Below are 21911 nucleotides of genomic sequence, written 5' to 3' on the forward strand. Positions count from 1 at the left end.
AGAAATGCCACCCCACACCATGTCTGACCCACTGCCAAACCGGTCATGCTGGAGGATGTTGCAGGCAGCAGAACGTTCTCCACGGCATCTCCAGACTCTGCGGGGCTCTGGCAGTGCTCCTCCTGCTCCTCCTTGCACAAAGGTGGAGGTAGCGGTCCTGCTGCTGGGTTGTTGCCCTCCTACGGCCTCCTCCACGTCTCCTGATGTACTGGCCTGTCTCCTGGTAGCGCCTCCATGCTATGGACACTACGCTGACAGACCCAGCAAACCTTCTTGCCACATCTCGCATTGATGTGCCATCCTGGATGAGCTGCACTACCTGAGCCACTTGTGTGGGTTGGGAGACTCCGTCTCATGCTACCACTCGAGTGAAAGCACCGCCAGCATTCAAAAGTGACCAAAACATCAGCCAGGAAGCATAGGAACTCAGAAGTGGTCTGTGGTCACCACCTGCAGAACCACTCCTTTATTGGGGGTGTCTTGCTAATTGCCTATAATTTCCACCTGTTGTCTATTCCATTTGCACAACAGCATGTGACATTTATTGTCAATCAGTGTTGCTTCCTAAGTTGACAGGTTTATTTCACAGAAGTGTGATTGACTTGGAGTTACATTGTGTTGTTTAAGTGTTCCCTTTATTTTTGAGCAGTGTATGTTCTCCTCTGTTTATTCTTCTCTAATCCAAGAAAAAAACAAAGTGCTTTTCTCCCCCTCAAAAATACTTTGCTTTACTTCTTATAATAGCCCCCTTACACTTATCTATTTCATATTTACTCAATTTTTCTTTCAACTCTAAAAACTTTTCTATATTATAATTAGGCTCACTGTCACACACCCATTTCTTCTTCCAATTTATCTCTCAACTCATTTTCTTTTATTTTCATCCTTCCCCTCTTTTTCCTTGCATATCTTATACTAAAAACGTTTATTTTTTTCTTAACCTTGTTCCACCATAAACACTTATCATTCTCTTTCTGCTTGTCCTCCATTTTACATGCTATCAAAGATTTAAGTTGTTTCCCATATTCTTCATCTTCTAAATACCCTGCATTCATACACCACATTCCACCCCTGCTCTTTCCTTATCTAAGCCCACTGAAAATGTTAAACCTGCGTGATCACTAAAAGTTGCAAAAACATACATAATATCCTTCATAAAATTCCTTCAACCTTAATTTACTAAAACCAGATCTATCCTTGTTTGTTTCAAATCCCCTAAAACCACCTGCCTTCTAGAAAATTATCTTTTGTCTGGATTTTCCTCTCCACATATCAATCATTCCTTTTTCTAACATCATCTTCTTTAAAAAAAAAAAACAGATTCATCACTTCTAAAAAAAATAGCTCCTCTTGTCATATCCATTCTAACATTAAAATCCCCAACTACAATACAGTTTCCCTCAAACCATTTTCCTAATTCTAAAAATAAATCTTTGCGCTCTATTTCAGTATTAGGCGCGTAAATATTTATAATTCTAAAAACCATATTCATATATTCAAAATCTAAAATTAAAATTCTCCCATTATTATCATTATAAATGTTTCACATTCTCTACCACATGCTCAATAAAATAGCAACACCACTTGAATTCCCCCTGCCATTGTTAACAAAAATAAAATCTCTCCAGATTTTTTAACTTCTAAAATACATACATTATCCCAATGTGTTTCTTGAAGGCATAAAATATCAGAATTCTTCATTTTTACTATTCTTTGGAATTGTTCCATTGTTCTTAAACCATTCGCATTGATTGACATAAAATGAACCATTCCAATAAATAAAAATATCTATATTTTCTCATTATCCTCTACCTGTTGTCATGTTTTCATCCTTTTCTGTCCTTTTTCACCTCCACCGCCGCTTTCCTCTTCCTGTAGCCTCCCCTTGTTCTATCAATATTTTCCATGTCATCTGAATCTGAAATTGACTCGAAATCCTTCTCATCCAACCAACTCAAAATCTTCTATCCTGTGCCTGTTGTGCTTCCTGTTTCCATTTGTGTCTCCTGTATCGTTGTCAGCATCCCACTCCCCTCCACTTCACCTCCTTCCGGGGCACCCACATCGCTCGAGGTCCCCCCCAAAGTCTGTGAGTCCCCAGTTCCTCCACCCAGCCCACTCCCCCCCCCCCTCCTGAAAACTCCCTCTTCTTATTTCTGAATCCATACTGCTCCCTATTTCATTCGTCTTCTGTTCCATCTTCTCCCTTCTTGGTTTCTCCGTCTCTCCACCCTCCACCACGTCCTCTCCTCCATCTTCTTCTCCTTCTTGTGGTGATACAATTGCTTCCTCAAAAGTTCCTGACTCCCCACTTCAGCCAAAACCTCTCCACAGTTGCACTCCTCTAGTCTCTTTTGGCATCCACCACAAAAATACCTTGCCTTCCCTCCAACACATTCCCTCACATAATGACCCTGTTAACCACACTTGAAACATTTAAACTCAGGGCAGTCCTTGACTATGTGCCCAGACTGGAAACACAGACGACAAACCCTGACCTGCTTATCGTGTATTACTCGGAAATACTCTCCTCCCTCCAGTGTCTCAAATTGTGTCGAATATGGCAAGGATTGTACTGTTTCAGTGAATTTTACTTTACAGAATCTCGTCCCGTCCACGATCAATGTACCTGGCCAAACTCTCCTCCTTATTTCTGAGACAGCAGTTACACCCCAGCTACTCAGATTAACCAGTATAACTTTGTCTTCGATGTATACCGGAAGATTCATGAAAGATACAACTAGCTCATTGGCAATCATATCTCTCGCCATGATCCTTGTATCTGTAATCATTAAACCATCCATTAACAGATCTTTTCCATTTCGCATTGTAATTTCGTACTTTCTTTCTCCTTTCCTTCTACATCCCACCTCCTCCCCACATACCTTTAATCGAACGTAGAAACTCCATTGTTGTAACTTTATCTTCTCCCATCAACTCCACTGCCACCGTAAATTCTTTGCCATATTTCAGTCCTCCTTCATCTCCATGTTTCTTCCGTTCAGCATTTTCTTTGTACTTGTCCATTCCATTAGTCATTGCCATGTTGTCCGTCATAGTAAACAAAAATGAGAAGAAAAACTCTCCCCCAAGCAGCAAAACTGCAAAGGGGGAAAAAACTATCAAACTTAAACTTGTTCAAATGCAAAAATCAAAATTATACTTCAAAAAACATTGAAAATAACCAAAGAATCTCTCAAGCAAACACTCTCAAGCAAACAAACAAACACTCACTCACGACTTAATCACCAACACCTGTCTCAAACAGGAAGTGCTCACTCAGGCCGGTATGGCCGTAAGCAAGAAATGATCTCTTGGTGTACTATATAAAGTCAAAGTGAGTCTGATTAACATATGTTGCATTTTCACCATTTAGAGGTGCAGGCAATGTATTCCTATGGGGAGAGAAGTCAATGCAAACTGTTTGAAGTCAACACCTTCTTTTAACTGTTAAGGCTTAATGCCACACGGTCAAAGTTAGGCTTGCACAGATCGGTAGGACCTTAGGAACATTCCTGTGTTTGAATTGTCCTTCTAAACCTAACGGTTCCGCCGCTGTCACCCAAAAGCAAATGATGTTGTGGTGCAGGCCTCATTTTGGGCCTACTTTTCTAATGGTCGCTGCGCTCAGACCGAGCGAGCTACGGTCAATCGGGATATCTCGTTGAACTCGGCACGGCCTAGAGATTATGTTTATGCCATTGCCTACTCTCTGTGTCTTTGAGCACCGCACTTTTTCACTCCATCCTTGCTGTGTGTGTGTGTGAGAGCTTTTCTTTGACATCTGTTGGGAGAAATGACTGATTTACAGTTCAGTAGGGTTACCTAGTCACACATATGAAGTTTTAAAATGATGTGACTTTTTTAACCCTTCAAAACAGACAGTGTGACCAAATTAAAGGCACTTCCGGTTGGCACAGGAAGCTATAAATAAACTCATATCCTGATTGGGGTATGCATTTACAGAATCCTGAGTTTTAAGTCTTTACGTTAAGAACTGAGTTATTTACGGAGGGTTTAGTGAGTGTGTGTTATTTCAGAAAATCATAGTAAATCACAGAAATCTCGCAGAGCTCCGCAGCACACTTTAAAAAGATTCGTATGAACATCCTGCAACTGGATCTGTAACTGTTGAAAAAAAAAAACACCTATCTTTGAACATCACCAATCTGTCATTGTACGATTTCTCTTAAATGACGATAGATAAATGGCAGATTTTTTTTTAATTGACACCGGAGGCTCCTTGACTTTGACGTGAAGTGGAAAAATTTCTCTATTTTCATTTTGGACCTTTAATCCCAGAAAAATGGCCATAACTCAAAAACCGTTGAGGCCTAGACGCCATCTTGTTCGGGGCCAACTGCCCAAATTTCCTAAACCTACGCTCACCAAGTTTCAGCTTCTAAATATTTATCAGTTATCAGGCCCCGTCGTGATTCGTAATGTTTTGTCCAATTGCAATATGATTGCTTATGCACTCTTGTGGGATTTTCCGGGATAGCGGAAAAATGACCAAAATTTGATTGTTTTATAAAACGGAAACCGAATGTCCGACAAAGTTCATTTGATGACTTCCCGGTAGGTCCGGCCCTCCCGCTCGGCCCGACGCCGTCGGCGAATTTTACAAACGTTTTCGGACGTCTAGTAAGGGACCGTACATTTGCAATATGGACTTTCTCACTAACCATACAGCAAATGTCAAAATGTTCCCTTAAGGTATGTTAGGTCAGAGCCAAGTCACAGAAAAACACAGTCATTTTTCCAGCCAAAGAGAGGAGTCACAAAAATCTGAAATAGAGATCAAATTAATCACTAACCTTTGATGATCTTCATCAGATGACACTCATGGGACTTCATGTTACACAATACATGTATGTTTTGTTTGATAAAGTTCATATTTATATCAAAAGAATCTCAGTACACGTTGGAGCGTTATGTTCAGTAGTTCCAAAAACATCCGGTGATTTTGCAGAGAGCCACATCAATTTACAGAAATACTCATAATAAATGTTGATGAAAAAAAAATTGTTAAGCACAGAATTAAAGATATATTTCTGCTTAATGCAACCGCTGTGTCAGATTTCAAAAAACCTTTACGGTAAAAGCAAACCATGCAATAATCTGAGTATGGCGCTCAGAGCCCAAACAAGCCAAAAAGATATCCGCCATATTGTGCAGTCAACAGAAGTCCGAAAAAACATTATAAATATTCACTTACCTTTGATGATCTTAATCTTGATGCACTCCCAGGAATCCCAGTTCCACAATAAATGTCTGTTGTATTCGATAATGTCCATCATTTATGTCCAAATAGCCACTTTTGTTAGCGAGTTTTGTAAACAAATCCAATCTCACGAAGCGTGTTCACTAGGAGCAGACGAAATGTCAAAAAGTTCCGTTACAGTCCGTAGAATCATGTCAAACGATGTATAGAATCAATCTTTAGGATGTTGTTAAAATAAATCTTCAATAATGTTCCAACTGGAGAATTCCTTTTTCTGTAGAATTGCGATGGAACAGAGCTCGCCCTCATGTGAACGAGCGTCACGAGCTCAAGGCATTCTGCCAGACCTCTGACTCATTCCGCTCTCATTCGCCCTCACTTCACAGTAGAAGCATCAAACAGGTTCTAAAGACTGTTGGCATCTAGTGGAAGCCTGTTGACATCTAGGAAGTGCAACATGACCAATATCCCACTGTGTCTTCAATAGGGAATGAGTTGAAAAACGACCAACCTCAGATTTCCCACTTCCTGGTAGGATTGTTTCTCAGGTTTTTGCCTGCCATATGTGTTCTGTTATACTCACAGACACCATTCAAACGGTTTTAGAAACGTCAGAGTGTGTTCTATCCACATATACTAATGATATGCATATCTTAGCTTCTGGGACTGCGTAGCAGGCAGTTTACTCTGGGCACCTCTGGACAAGAAGATAATAAGAAGCCATAAGAAGATAAAAGACTCATCTATGTATCTGTGCCAATATAATGTCTGTGACAGCATGGGCAGTGCCATTGAGGCTATCTTCATATTAAAGTAGTAACATTTCTTCTTCACAATTGTCTGAGCCCTTCTGATGACCCGATCGGATATGACTTCAACAGGGTCACCAGTAGGGCTCAGCCAATGAAGTTGGTAGTCCCACCCAGTTGACTACATTCAAATTGTGAAAGTGCTTGCAAATGCAGCATTTTGGCCATTAGAGGCCAATATTTTTCTCTCTGTCTGGGCTACAATTGTAGACGGTTGGGTAATTATGCTTTTCATCTGTGAAAGGCTGTTGTGCTGCTAATGAGGGAGTTCTATTAACCTGAGCCGAGGTGCACCTGTCCATGGCCCCTGACATGAATGGATAAAAGCGGTGAGGGCGGAGCACCCTTCTAAAATTGAACAGGAGCCTTACATTTAGTTTTTTGTCCTAACACTACACAGCTGATTCAGATTAACAAAGCTGGATGATTATTTGAATCAGCTTTGTAGGGCTAGGGGAATAAAAAGAAAATGTGCAGCCGTTTGGGGTTCAGGTGACTGAGTGCGGGAAGCCTTTGTCATAGGGTAAAAGTTGCATACCCCTGGGCTGTAGGCTGCACACTTTGGGTCAAATATCAGGTTCTGTAGCTGTGTATTTTATCAGAACAAATCTGTTCTACAATGAATCTTTTCCTTAGCTCAGGGTAAGTAGTAGCAGGCCTAGGAGAGTCTTATGCGATGCAAACATTTGAGTTGTGTTCTTCCTCCTTTTAATCAATCAATCATAATAATTTGTCAAATGCCTTACAGGTTGTTTTGCCTATTGATGGCAGCTGTGGGCATACAAGCACAACAGACACCTTCTATAAGTATGCACTTTGCACCTTGCAAATTTAAGCACTAAGCGTTTGACAAGATTTTAAAAAACTAACCTTTCCTATTCCAGATGACCTCAACGCTGAATGCCTTGGTAACGTTATTCGTTTGAGTGTCGCTCCTCTTTTTGAAGAGGTTGATGCTGTCTTCAGTGAGTTTGCCTCTTTTATGATTCTCTTTCTCTCCTTTCATAATTCATGGCTTGATATTGCTTGTCAACTATTGTGTTCACACCATCTCCATCCCTTCCAGATGACACACAAATCATAAACCTGACGCCTGGCCTTGCTACTCAGTGTGGATTCAGCTTTAAATTTGACCCCATGGGGAATGCCATGTTTTTTGCTTCTCTTCAAAACTGCTTTTCCCAAAACATGGTAACCCTAAGAACTGTAGTGTTTGCTTGTACTTCAAATGGACAGTTTGCCTTTCAGTGTCACTGCATTTGCAACTCATACTGTAGCAATGTCATTTTATTTACCTTTGACATGGAGTCATGCTGAGACCAGGCTCTTTTACAGATGAGCCCTGTATACACAAAGATACAAGTCAATATTTGCATCACTAGATGGAGAAATGAAATAATTGAGAACCCATTCTTCAGTAAAAAGGAGGCGTAATACATACAATTTAGCGCATGGAGGTTATTAGAAGTCCGGTTCCAGAAACATTGAAGCAGTTTTACTTAACTCTGTGGATATCAAAAGGATCTCCATTGTTAGCCACCCCTGGGTCTGGTATCTCTTACCTCTAAGTTAACGATGACGTAAGGTACAGCAGAAGTGTATGGAGGGCTTTCAGAGGGCCAGCCAACTTTCTGATACCGACTGCAGTGATGTGAACTATTGAGCTCTACTCCTGTAGTGTGGCTTCAATACAGTGGCAGCTGCATTCATATAGCCAATTTTGCCACAGTCTATAACTTGCATGAATGTCACCTGAATTTAGTTTTTTGCTATATAATGAAGGCTTTTTTCCCTTCCCCCTTCATTTTAGGATGATAAGATGTTCAGCTTGGCCATGCAGTTCAGGCTGCCAGGAAACCACATGACTGTGTATAGAGTGGGCAAAACCTGTAGCTACACCCCCTGGACTTCCCGAGAGATTCTGTGCGACCGCAACTACATGGAGGCAAGTGAGCAGAGCATGCCCCAATGGACATGTTTACAGCCGCGCTTGTCGTACTGCCTGTATAAATGATCTGTCTAGAGCTACAACTGTCCAGTGTTTCATTTCTTCTGCGACACAACGTAGAGGTCTTGACTCTCTCAATTCCACTCGCCTCTTCAAAATGCACATAGGAGAACTTTAGAGGTGAGGAATTTTGGCCTATTCTCAATGCATTTAAGGAGGTGAGTGGCCAGATTGAGAACTGGCCCTTGATTTCCTATTGTATGGGAGGGAGAAAATGCATAGGGAATAATGGCCTTTCTTCTCTAGGTGTCTGTCAGAAGGACTCTTCCAGACATCCAAACCATCCCCCAACAGCCCACTGGGGGCCCGACAGCAAGGAGCGGCAACTTCCGGAGAGGAGCTGAGGTAGCCATGTTTCTGTAATTTCACTACAAAATGACAGGATGGCGCTAAACAATGTGCGTTTGACAGTTTTGTTTAATTCATGTTTCCATTTCCCGAGACAGGCTGTTGCTTCAGGATACAAAATGACAGCAGTCGTCTTTAGTCCTAGCAAGAATGTCATGAATGTGGATGAGGTCCAAAGGAAGGGCTATGCAATAGCCAACACTCCCACACGGCTGGTGTTAAGAAGCCCTCATAATGCAGAGGAGACATACCTCCAGAATGTAAGCTGACCTCCATGAACTGGGTCATGTTCAGTAGAGCAAACATTTGGAAACGGTGGCCCTACCTGAACTCTGCAACATATTGTTAATACGGTGTGCCCTACTGAACACGGCCCTGGTGTGGTTGCCCCCTGAACAGGTAGCTGGGGTTCCGATGCGGGTGCTCTCAACCTCAACCTTCTTTGAGCAGAAGTGGCTGGTTACTCGAGTAGATGCCACGGCTGTTTGTCCAACACCAGGTTGAGTGTGAAATAATTTAAGATCCTATAAGCCCAGTTCTTAATTGGCTCCAGACAAGACTTTCATGTTTTCAGTTGCAAAATGTTCTGTTTTGATGTGCACTTGGCTTCTTGTTTCACTGCAGGGGCAGTTGCCTTTACTCCAGAAGTGATCACCTGGTACATGCCCAAGCACATAGACCCACTTTTCTCCTCTGATGCCTTCACCATGTTGGAGGTGTACATGGGAATTGACGCTAAGAGGCTGAACACTGAGGAAATGGCTGCCAGAAACTACTCGGTTTTAGTCACAGAGGCTCATATTATTGTTGAAATTCCGGTGGGGGCGGTTGGCGGCTATTTCAAGGTCAGCATTGGATGAGTAAAATGTTCCTGTTTAATTTCTAAATCTAATTTGTAGAGCCCTTTTTACTACAGCAGTTGTCAGTGCTTTGCAGTAACCCTTTGCAATCTCATGGGTAAACTCCTAAAAATGTTTCTTATTGAGCAATTGTCTGCTTAATCAGGTTAATATACAAAATTGTGTGAATTTTGCATAAAATTACATTTAAACATACTCTACCGCTTGTCTTTGCAGTTTGTCCTTTAGCCGCTTGAAATTTGAGAGCAAATATCCACACTAAAGGATTGTTTACCTGACTTTTTAGGTAGCCGGTAGCTTTGCCACTGTCAACTGAATGCAAGCAACACTCGGCTGCCGTTTACATATTGTGCAAGTGTTTACTTTGCTTGTCAGTTGCTTTGAAAATGCATGTTGACAACCATACACCTACCAGCTCTCTAAAGTCTGGTAACCAACACTTTCCTTTGGATATTTTGTCTTAAATTACGAGTGGCAAAAAGACAAGCGGTAGAATAATTGTATTTAACATTCTGGCTTATAAGGAACATTTATCTGTTTTTGCACTCCAATTGTGTATTACATCACTCGTCTCCCTTACAGAGCCATATTCAGGATGACCAGTACTTTGTCACTTACACCATTGAGCCCATGCTTGAGTTGCTGTGGATCGAGGAGATCGCACACGAGGACACCAGCTATAAAGTCCTCTTCCCTATCACAACACCTCCGATGGCCAGGCCTCCACAAGTTCGCAACTGTGAGTCCGGTTTAGTTAAATAGTGCCTATGGTAATTTGGGATTCCCGGGTTGTTCATTAGGCGCAAAACAGAAGAAAATGTACTGAAACGGGGAGGCAATACCTGGACTTACCCAATAACAAATGTCAATTTTCAACTTCCATTGTAGCGCATTTCAAAATGTTTTCCTTTGTTTGCCAATGAACAGACACGCCCTTAGACACAGTTCCTGAGCAGGCAGTGTTTGTGCTTGAGTTGGGGACCTTCAGCCTTGATGTGGAGCTGCTGAACATCACCTTTCCCACCATGGTGCTAACTGTTGCAGAGTGCAACGCCAGGGGCTTCAATGTTCAGGAGCAGAGATCCCCGGACAACACCTTGAAGACCTTCAGGATGGAGGTGCCCTTCTCAGACCCGGTGGTCTTTAAGGAGGTGTGTTTCTGTTAAATGCAAAGCCACACGCAGTGAGTTGTACATGCCCTAATAAGTGGGCCACCAACAAAATATAAATGGCACAAATGTACTTTGTATCCCTCATTTACTCAAGTGTTTCCATTATTTTGGCTGTTGTATGCATTTGATTTAGAGGAATTAGGGCAACATTACTTTAAGTATATATTTTGTTTTAATAGTCCCCATATGTACTTAGTTGTCACTTGATGTTGAATAGAGTTCTGTTGAAGCAATAATGCTTTTAACTTCACGACAGAGAAGGGCGGAACAAGGGGTCACAACCTTCACTCTTCAGCTGATCTACGGCCTGGTCATCTTTCCAGAGTACGCTCCTTTCTCTCACTCTGCCGCTGTGGACGCTGTACTGCTGGACATTGGTATGTCTCTGGACTACGCCAAACTACTGTTGAATGGTTTCCTCTCGTTAATGATTGCCCTGAAAGGAAATTGGCAGTGAAAGCCCAACTAGCCATACTGTAGGTTTTTCCTATGCGGTCTCTCTACAAAGAAAATGTTAAGCTTTAGAGGATTTGGACCCAGTTGTCCTGTTCATGTTTATTCGGTCCCACCGTAGCAAAAGGTTTTGCAATCTAAACAAGGGTTTCTTCTTGGACAAGTTCAAGTAGTACCTTGCTGTTTTTTGTGCTTAATTAATGAACACAACTGTTTGTCCTTGTAGTGCCACCCTCAGTCACTGGCAACTGTGATCAGGAGAACTTCCACATCACTGTGGATTACAGGAACCAAGAGCCCTTTTTGTAGTCTTGGTTGGCAAGCGGCTGCTTAACCATGAGTTTGCTCAACAGTATTTAACAGAGGGCGACACAGACTTCACCATCACGTTGCCTTTCTCTTCGCCGGACGCAGTGTTTGAGGTACGACGCTCTCCCAAAACATGTTAACCTAAATTGCTGCAGCTAGCCTCGTTCCTTACCCTGTATACAATATCGGACTAATGAACTCTCCCATTGGTTTCCAGTCGGTTCACTCGTCCTCTGTCAGGAGCAGACTGGATGTGGCTCTGTTGAATCCTTACAACAACATGACCATCAAATACTTTTCCCTGGCTTGCAGCTTCCTCAAAACGCTGACTGGTTGGTTCTCAAACAATTACTTCCGATTAAATAATCATTTAACACGGTTACCAAACCTGGGTTCCTTGCAAATACTGTGTCGTTTGCACTTTTGGTGATATTCCATTGGTTCAAGCTCAATAAGTGGAACAAATACAGAACCCAGGTCTGATGGCTACCTGTCTTTTGCTCCCCCACCTCCAAGAGTGTTTCTCTAACGGAACGATGACTGCGCTGGCGGTCAAGGTGGATTCTGTTCCCGGTCTGAACCCCGGTCAGCTGACCCTGAGCGACCCCGCCTGTGGTCCCACCTACAGTGACGATCGCTTCGCCTACTTCCACTTCACTGTGAACTCCTGCGGCACCATCAGGAAGGTAAAATGACTATTACCCTGAAGTGATGGGGACTGTTTGCTTCTGCAGGTTGTAATAAGCAATTCCCCTCTACTACATAGTTTATCAACAATGTCATGCTGTATGAGAACGAAATCTCCTTGCCAGATGAACTTGAGGTGAAGCTGAATGCCACAACGTCTTCAGAGGAGGAATATCAGTAAGTGCATTACGCATCACAATTGTAGCTATTAGCTTTCCTAGGTATTTTGTTTTTGTTCACCAATTGCTCAATACTTTGTATACAGGGAAAATGTGCCTCTACTACCAGTGTCCACTCCACTGCTTGAAGTTTCCCCTATTGAAGTTTTAGGTTAAAGGTTTCCTGCTACTATGTGGCCAACATCACTCGCACATTGGCCTTCCTGACCAAGCCGCGTGACAACGAGCCTTTTACCGAGACTGGGAAGGGTCGACTAATGGTCAGAATGAGACTCGCTCAGGGTAAGCGTGCACAAATTCAGAATTTTAACTTGACCCCCTCCTTTACAAAACCATTCCCAAAAATCTAAGCCTTATGATATATTACTCTTGCTTTCTGAGATCTACAGGTGTGACTATGGAGTAACGGTGAGGAGCTGATTTGGGAATTTGTCAGAAGCCTCTGGTGGGGGGTGTTGGCTATAAATGGCTTGTGTTCATTGGGGCACAATGGGATATGATAAACGAGCATTTCTTAATGGACAAGTTCAGATGGTGCCCACTGAACACGGCCCCCGGTTGTCTTGTTCTGTGTTCCAGACGCCTCGTATAACGCGTTCCACCAGGAGGAGGACTATCCAGTGGTGAGGTACCTGAGACAGCCTCTGCAATTTGAGGTGGAGCTGACCACGTCTTCTGATCCCAAGGTAGCGCTGGTGCTTGACCACTGCTGGGCCACCCTCAACGAGGACCGTGACTCCCGACCCCGGTGGAATCTCATCATTAATGGGTAACATGTTGTTTTTGGGCCTAAACAAGGGTTATTCCACAGGTATGGTTCCTGAGTAATTAGCAACCTATCATGCTTGGCAGGCCATTTACTTTGGCTACCGTGGCTATGCCCCCATCCATAGGTCGAGTGGTCAAAACGCTTAAACGATGTGAGCCATGTGGGGTCTGTCACCAGATCTCCACCCAATTTAACACTTATGGGAGATTCTGGCGCGTATGATCAACATGCTTGTTATCACTGAGTGGTCCCTGGAACGTATGCTGCATCAAACGACTCTAAACCGCGTTGTCTGAAAAGCATCTCGACAATGTTTTGTACTGATGAGAAATAAAGGTCTTCACAACTGTATTCCAGCTTTGCTTGTAAAATATATAAATGTTAACGGTATCATCTAGTCTAAATAACAGTTTGACTTGTTTTACAGTATGGCCATGTAAATCTAGTTTAGAAAGTATGGCAGCCATGTTTGTCAAGCACGAACTCCCAGAATGCCGTTCACTGCGCCCGTTGCCTGAGATCTTAACTTTGTCACATGCTGAAGTGGCCAAACTATCTTTGTACTTGTTACGGCGTACACATGACAAGTAGTTTACAGGTGACTATACAAAAAGCCAATTGTTGTCACCGCCCCAAATACAACCTTAGCACGAAAGCTAAACAGAGTTGCAAGATATAGCACAATCCATTATTGGGGGTTAAGTCCTTGGGGGAAGGTATTGTGAAGAGGATGATGCAGGAAATATTACTAAGATCTGTGAATTTATCAACAATAAATGGTGGGTAAGCTATATACCCCTGGAAAGGGGGGGTCTGATCTGGCAACCCTGAGGTACCATAGCTTACACTCTGATGCCGTGTTCAAATCAACTAACGACTTCAGTGCATTCAAGACAATGGGGGTACTCCAGTTGAGATCACCATAAGTCTGACAGACGCTTACGTGATAAGCTGACTGCATTGTATGATGTTAGCTCATATTCAGTACCACCTTAAAGTGTTTTACACACGTGTCCATTGCAATCTAGGCATGAATAAAACGCTAAGTACATTATAATTACGGTACTCTACACAGAAAATAAGGCACTTTGATAGAAATGCACGCATGTCCACAGTTATTTGTAAGGAAGGCAAGGACTGTATACTTGCTCTGGGGAAGTGCTTGGGCTTTCTTTTGAAGGAAAGTTTGTCGGGCTCAATAAATTCTCAAATAGAAATGGTCTGCAACAGTGAAATGGGCTACTTTTGTGAATGAATGAGGCAAAATTAGAAGTTGAAACAGCCTATAGAAAATTAGCAGGTAGTGTGCCTTGGTCTGAGGGCAGCGCGGGTTAAATGTCCACATGTTGGAACGGTGAGTGCATTCTGACGTCACGCGCATAAAATCAACTCCCACTGGGGCGACTGTTGAAGATATTTGGAACTCGCGTGTGAAAAGGTTAATGTTGGCGTTACCGACACCTTTTTACTCAATGTTATCCTTGTGGTTGGCTAGAGTTCAGTGTTGTGCCAAACTGACGGTCAGTCAAATGGCAATCGAGAGCGGCTGGCAAGCTTGGCTTGCCTTTCCGGTTGGTTTCAAACAACTGCTCTTAACACTGACTGAATAGTTGTTGGTTTTGTGACCTCTTGTGTTTAAAACAGTTATTGCACTAAACCGAAAGGATGGTTCAGATGCCTGTGCAGCATGGATGTTTGAAATTGAATAGGATCAGTTGACAGGATACCGCTTTCAATGGAATTTCCTGTCCTAGAGGAATGCGCTAATTGGGAGTTGCTAAACATGAACAAATACCACGGTCAATTGTAGCAGCATCTTGCTAATGTTCATATTTGAAAAAATGTTACTACATTTTTGATTTGGGTGAGCACTTTGCCACAGATGGACACGCTGGCCTAATTTTCATCTCAAGAATTTAAATTGGTTAACTATTGGAAGATGACTTTTTCCTACATTGCTGCAAATGACACTTTATTTTGCGGGTGCCTTTTCAGTATCTGGATGCATGTTACACCAATCAGTGTAGTGAAGCAACTTTATTGGTCAAAACCATTTCATTTGGGGGATCGGGTTTGCAAAATGCTATCAACCTAAATTTGGCCATGTGGACACGGCGTAACTTTGCAGCTGTTTATTAAATCAGCAATGTCATAGCGGTTTAAAAAAAAACAGGCTGAAATGTTTAGTATATCATGGCTGTGCACGAAATGGGCAGTTCAGATTTGTCACTTCAGCTGCAACTGTATCGTTGTGCAAAATCCTGACCATCGTCTGTCAGCTCAAGTGGATTTGTACTGGTGTGGGCGTTTGTCTCTTTATGTAACGTCTTCAGATTTCACAAATTCCTTTTTGCTAATATCTGGCAGTGAAGGATAAACCTCCCGAAGATGCAAATTAAAAAAAGTAGGCCTAAACTGTCAATGCGTAGGTTACTTGTATAGTAGAGCTGCGCCCTTCACAGAAGTCCTCCACGTGTGAATCCGATGCCGTGGGTGTAGAATGTATTTTGTGTGACCAATTTCTCCAACAGCGGAAGAATTGCTCTGGCGCGTTGCATGAAATTCTTGTTTAAAATGAAGGTCTTATTTTGAAAAAATATGATTTCCTTGTTGACGATACCGACTGTCTATTCGGCAACTTTGGTTAAACCACGGTCAATTGATCAATATTCAGGTCGCCTGTACTCTGAGAATTCTGGATCATTTAGAATTTTAAGAAGCATTTAGAGGGACATCTCACCTCGTGTCAATGGAAATGAATATACGTGTTTGACAGCCGTCAGCAGTAGACCAAAATAAATATTGTTGACGGAAAGCCCAATTTCTGTTCTTTAAAATAAAAACGTACTTAATCAGATTCATCCAGGTCTGATGGGCCAAAATATCAGAAATGAAAACCAACAAACCACTGTCGTGACCTTGAATTATCTGAGGACTGTTTAATTGTTAGCTGACTAAATGAATCGTGTTAGGATTTGGGGTGCCGAGGAAGTGGTTTTAAAGACTTAAACTCTAGATGGTAGAAATCTATTAAGTTGATAGTCAACTTATTAACATTACATTGCAGCTGCAAAAACCCCAGCCTTATGATTCAGTACTATACAAGTTGGTTTAATTGAATTACTAGCTAACTAAATAACAACAGACTAAACACACAGGTGACACAATATGACGGCTTGTTACAAGGTTTCCACTTATCATTGATACATTTTTTAACACACGAACCGGCACCAGCTTGGAGTAAAAGCATGAATGTATTTCTGTGGGATGCCGCCGTGGAAAGGTAGGTGGTGTGTCTTCTCTCTGATTGGCTACGTGAGATCACAATGTCGTTGGTTGTCCGTGGCTCCGATGACTAGTCTTGAACAGAACTACAGGGTGGGTTTTCCTTTCACTCGTTCTGGAAGATGGGCTAATCAACCCTGTCGCTGATTCCTCAGTGGGTGATGAGTAGGGTGGTTTGGATATAGAGGCAGAATGATCCCACTTAAGTTCATTTTTCTATGTACTTGTGAGTTTAGGAAAGTTCAAAACGTGTAGCTTGCGCCTCACGGTTTTCTGGTCTAATGTTAATTTCTGTTACCATTCCTTTTATGCACTCTGGCCGCCGGGGACGGTTCTGTCAGTCTGACCCGCTCTCTGATGTCCCTCGTATTCAAAGTGAATACTGGAACAATATTTCTAACATAAGACTGGTCAGAGATTAGCTATAGAAAATGAATGTCATATTGTTTGTTTTTACTAGAAACGTCCTCACTCTACAGGTAGGAAGTCTCGAGCCTTTACATTGTACATGAAATGTTTTTTCAAGACAAAGGTGATTTTTGTTGGGGAAAAGCCTGTTTGCAAAAACATTCTTTTAGTTCATACCGGAGGGGGAAAAAGAACCCACTTCTGCTGTAAATTGAGCTGATCCTCACAGGACAGCTATGACACCACCGCAAGACTTTGTACACAAGGCGGTGGGGTTTGCAGCGTTTTCTTGTTCCTAACTTAGTCCCTCTCTCTACACTGGCAGCTGTGAGAACCCCGAGGATCCATACAGGGTGGTCTTCCACCCGGTAGTAGCTGATGCCAGGGTCCACTTCCCCCTTCACGTCAAACGCTTTGAGGTCTATATGTTTTCCTTCGTCGAGGATGCGGTTGAGCCGAGTGGCCAGGTAACAATCTTTATTGGTTAATTTTGTGAGTGGCAATCATACCTTTAAAAAAACCAAAAATCTGACACCATCAAATCTTTGATTCCTAGGTCTTTGTCCATTGTGATGTGGTCATCTGTGATGCCAGTAGTCCCTCTGGCGGCCCCTGTAGTGGACAATGTGTGAATCAGGACAACCCGAAAAGAGGTAGGTCTTGTTTTATGCTTTTCAGACCCTGGCAGACCATAACTGAACTAATAGTTTCTCTCTCTCTCTCTCTCTCTCTCTCAACAGGTCAACGACATGTCAAAGACCTCTCTGAGGAGCGTCATTTATATGTTTCTTCTGGATACATTCTTTGGGTGTAATGTCTTGTTCTAACATGTCAAATAAAGTGTTCTATATAAAACAATCCTAACTGTTGGAGCTACCTTAATTGTATCTGATTTGCGTATAACACCAAGGCGCATGTAGTAGGCTTGTCATCTGACATGTATCAATCAACCCTTTTGTAAGCATGGACCTCTGAACCATCCACCGGAGGGAGATAAGTGTTGCGCACCAATTTCCCGTCTAGGACAAACAATGGGTGTCAAAACAAAAGCTTTCCAATGTCCAGTAGGATGAACTGACTCAACGTTATAGTGGTTTGCCAAAGTGAAACCAGCAGGGCTGTGGTTGGATGCAGTGTTGGTAATTTTCAACTGAAATTAAAACTTTCCTTGATACCTCTCACGAGCTTGGTTTCCATCCAAATATGGACATTTCTTCTAATGACATGCATGTCAATCTCAAATGGGAAGAGCTTGACTTCATCGCTACTTGTTTGTGTAAAGTGTTGACAAGCTGAATGTACCGAGCTGTCTGTTTTTTAAAACTACTAGCACAGCTCGGACACCCACGCATTCCCCACAAGACATCTCTTCACAATCTCCAAGTCCGAACTACAAAGGTAGAACCATGATTACGTTGCAATCTATTCTGCATCAGGATAAGATTTCAACACACACTGTGCGGGAACAGCGGGGACTGAAGACGCACTCCTTAAAAAGTTGCGAGCTTGAACCGCGGGACGGCTTCATTGCTCCAGACCACCACAAGGGGAAGTTTGCGCAATCATTATGCATTTCGGTCCCAAGGCTTTGACCAGACTAATTGACACGAGCCACCCTTGCCTTGTGGCGCTCAACGAAGATTGCTGACAAAACAGATGGAAGTTGCCGTAACGAGTCAAGCAAATGAACAATTTGAGAGAAATGGCTTTTTTTGTCAAAGTTAAATTACAAATCTCTATTTAGCAAGTTCCAGACTAGCTAGTGTTAGGAGAATGAATTTGTAAATCGTCTTTCAGGGACTCCTGAGAACCAACAAACCAGGCAGTTGTCTTGTGAAACAGTGGATGTAAAGCATTGACTGCACAATTGTAAGCTTGCCTTGCAATGCAGCTGAAGTAACATGGCTAGCTATTTGCTTGCTTGAGTCGGATTAAAAATAACTGTTGCCGCTCTGGGTATGGACCCTAAAAACGTAGTTCTGAACTAATATTCATACCAATCAATGAACTTCAAGTCTGAATGGCATTAATGAAGCCTAGAGTAGAATATACCTTTCATTGTGCCAAGGATGCAAGACCTACATACACATGTATTTTAGTTATTACCACGTATGAGATTCCCATATTGTAGCCTGTACATTGAATATATTCACCGACCATGTACTCTTCCCTGGCAAATAAAGGTGCGGTTCAGGTATGACACACTTTCAGTCATATCAAACGATGCGGTGTCTGCATGTATTACAATTGTACACTTCAAGTGTTTACTGCTCCTGGGATATCAATGATTACACGTAACTATACAAAAGACTAAACATTATTGATTTGTAATTCATATATATAGGAAAAAAACCTATGCATATCTAACTCCGTTAATCTGATGACACAGGATAGTATTTCAACCAGTGGAGAATGTGAAACGCTTTATTGAAAAATCGATATGTCTTCCGTTTTCTCCCAGACCTCAAGTGGTTTCCTGCTAGGGTTTTAAACGTTGTCGTGGACAGAACATCCAATCATGTTATATTTCTATTAAGGTGTACATTTGAGAGCGAAAACCTACAGATACAGGGATAAACGGTCAACGGGGAAATGTTAGAGAATAGGGGGAATTGTTTTTTTTTGGGGGGGGGGGGTCAGGCAAAACAATGAAGGGATTTTACAGGGCCCTAATGGACTACAGACACTGACAGTCTCCTAGCCTAAAAACAAATGCTGAATGCACTGCCTAGATTTAGAGGGAAACGCACTGTCCATTATTGGATTTGATCAGGGCATGGCAGGGAAGCACTAACAAACTGCCTTTAGGCCAATAAGAAGACACATGAGGGTGATAAATAAAAGGCAGTTGCTCCAGGCGTGACACGAGAATCCTATGCTGGAGCAAAACGCTTACAGCACCTGGTATTCCCAGGCGGTCTCCCATCCAAGTACTAACCAGGCCCGACCCTGCTTAGCTTCCAAGATCAGACGAGTTCAGGCGTACTCTTGGTGCACTATATAAAGTCAAAGTGAGTCTGATTAACAGCTGTTGCATTTTCACCATTTAGATAAGCATCTTTGTGTCACTCAAAAAGTGGAAGAAATTGCATATACTGTAGCCATAATTTGTAGCACAGATTGTTGGATGAAATACAAACTAACCTTGCTTACTTATTTCAAAGCGAGGGCACATGTTTCAGCCTTGTGTGAAAAAACAGACAAAGAGTTAATTCCACAAGGCACTGACAAAAAGCTTACAGAACCTGGTATTCCCAGGCGGTCTCCCATCCAAGTACTAACCAGGCCCGACCCTGCTTAGATTGAGACGATTTTTTAAAATATTTTATTAAAAAAAAGTTTAAATTACAATATTTTATAAAATATACAATACACAAAAAACTCAGACTAACATAGGCAAGTGAACAATTCCCCCCTATCAAATCAAAGAACTCAAAATAAATAAAATACAACAAAAACTAATAAACACATAACATAAATTCTAATCTCACAAAACAGGAATGTTGAAATCAACTCATCGAACAACTATAAAGACTAAAAGGAAATTAACATAACAATACTTTCAAAAATTATAAGTAATTCTTCCACCATCCACCCTTGAAATCAACCCACTCCCCTCCACAAAAGCTTCATCAAAACATTCATTATCATAACAATGAAACATATCTATATGCTTCTTAAACAATACTACAAAACTATCCCACACCCTTACACTCTTCCCCTCAAAAAAAGCATAATTTCTCCTACAAAAAATAGCATACCTCACAAAACTCAAAGCAACATTCAACAAAACAACATTAACACCCTCGCATTTACCAGCCACGCCAAATAACACCAATTCATTCCACACATATTGTTTCAAAATATCACCCTTCCCATTTCTATGTATCATTCCCTTTACCTTACAAAATAAATATTTTAACTCCTCACATTCCATAAACAAATGTATTCAATTTTCCGGTAACTCACCACATAGATCACATTCTCTTTTTATTTCCCTATTGATTTGATGTAAAACCACCTTTGTATATATACGATTATGCCTTATTTTAAAATCGTTACTTTCACATTCCATACTATTATATTTTACATTTAAAGTTTTCCATATCTTTTTTACATCCAAAGTTGGAAGAATTCCTTTCCAAACTTTCTCCGCAGCTGGCCTTTTCACATTTTTCTCTACCATTATTTTATAGAATTTTTTCACCGGGATACTAGATAAATGAGCCTTCTCCTTACTGTTACCAATAAATAAATTAGGAAAGACAAATAAATCTTCTCTAACAACTTCACTATTTATTAAATCCACCCATGTGTGTGGTATTCTTTCTTTTATCTTCTCGTACATATTTCTCACTGTTCCCCTACCCACCTCTACATCCCATTCATGGATGGTCTCAAAAATAGCTTCTTCAGGAAAAAAACCTGGAATTACCTCATATGTATAGTCTTTTATCTGTCTAAGACCTGCACTCATGAATACTTCACTATATAACACCTTTTCTTTGTACTTAATTTTCTCATTCAGAAAAACAGGATGATTCATAATTAGGTCAATATGCCCACACTCATAATACACATTAGGCAACAACTCTGCCCATGCATTTAGCACTTCTAATAAAAATCTGCAATCTTTTCACACATTTTACTTTTAAGACCCATCAACAAACCATTATCTTCACATCCACCACTCTCATCTAAATAGACTTTGAAAAAATGTTTCCAGCCATAATCTAAACTGTCGTACAAATATTTATTTACTGTTTTTATCCTAATAGCTTTTCTTTTAATGTCAAAATCTACAAGTTTTAAACCTCCATCATAGTCTGCTATCAATGTTTTCTGCGCAATTCTAACACATTTAACCCATATAAAATTAGACACCACATTATTCAATTCATTTATAACCCACTCTGGCATGTCTAGAACTCTCAAAATATACACAAGTTTAGATGATACCAAAGCATTTACAACAATTACTTTACCTTTTAACTTTAATTTTCTATTTTTCCAGAAATGCAAAGTTAGCTTGATTTTATTGAGGATCCCCGTCCAAGTTATATCCCTTGCCTCTTTCTCCTCTACACCAATATTTACTCCCAGCAACTTCATAAAATCCTTAGCTACCTTAAATGGAATCTCACACATATTTGCATTAATATCCCCAAAAAACATAATTTCTGTCTTCTCTATATTAACTTCAGCCCCTGATGCCTTACAGTAGATATCTATGATGTTCATAATGCTTTCAATGCTACCTACATCCTTCACAGTAAAAGTAGTGTCATCAGCATACTGATGTATAACACTGACATCACCACCTGGGATTCCAACACCCCTCACCTCTTTGTCTCCAAGTATTAAAACAGCTAAAGGTTCCGTAGAAACACTGTACAATAG

At 41.4% G+C, this 21911-nt stretch overlaps 1 long non-coding RNA gene and 1 pseudogene across 1 annotated transcript; both read left to right on the top strand.

The window, feature by feature from the left end:
- The first annotated feature begins 6779 nt into the window (after nucleotides 1-6779).
- LOC135552503 (uncharacterized) lies at nucleotides 6780-7901 on the top strand. The gene is made up of 4 exons (XR_010457461.1): nucleotides 6780-6840; nucleotides 6918-6998; nucleotides 7100-7224; nucleotides 7844-7901. It is a non-coding gene; the product is annotated as an uncharacterized LOC135552503 (long non-coding RNA).
- A 773-nt stretch (nucleotides 7902-8674) lies between these two features.
- On the top strand, nucleotides 8675-17363 carry LOC135552502 (uncharacterized; annotated as a pseudogene).
- Nucleotides 17364-21911: the final 4548 nt, after the last annotated feature.

Source organism: Oncorhynchus masou, chromosome 13, assembly GCF_036934945.1.
Source record: "Oncorhynchus masou masou isolate Uvic2021 chromosome 13, UVic_Omas_1.1, whole genome shotgun sequence".
NCBI classification, from domain to species: domain Eukaryota; kingdom Metazoa; phylum Chordata; class Actinopteri; order Salmoniformes; family Salmonidae; genus Oncorhynchus; species Oncorhynchus masou.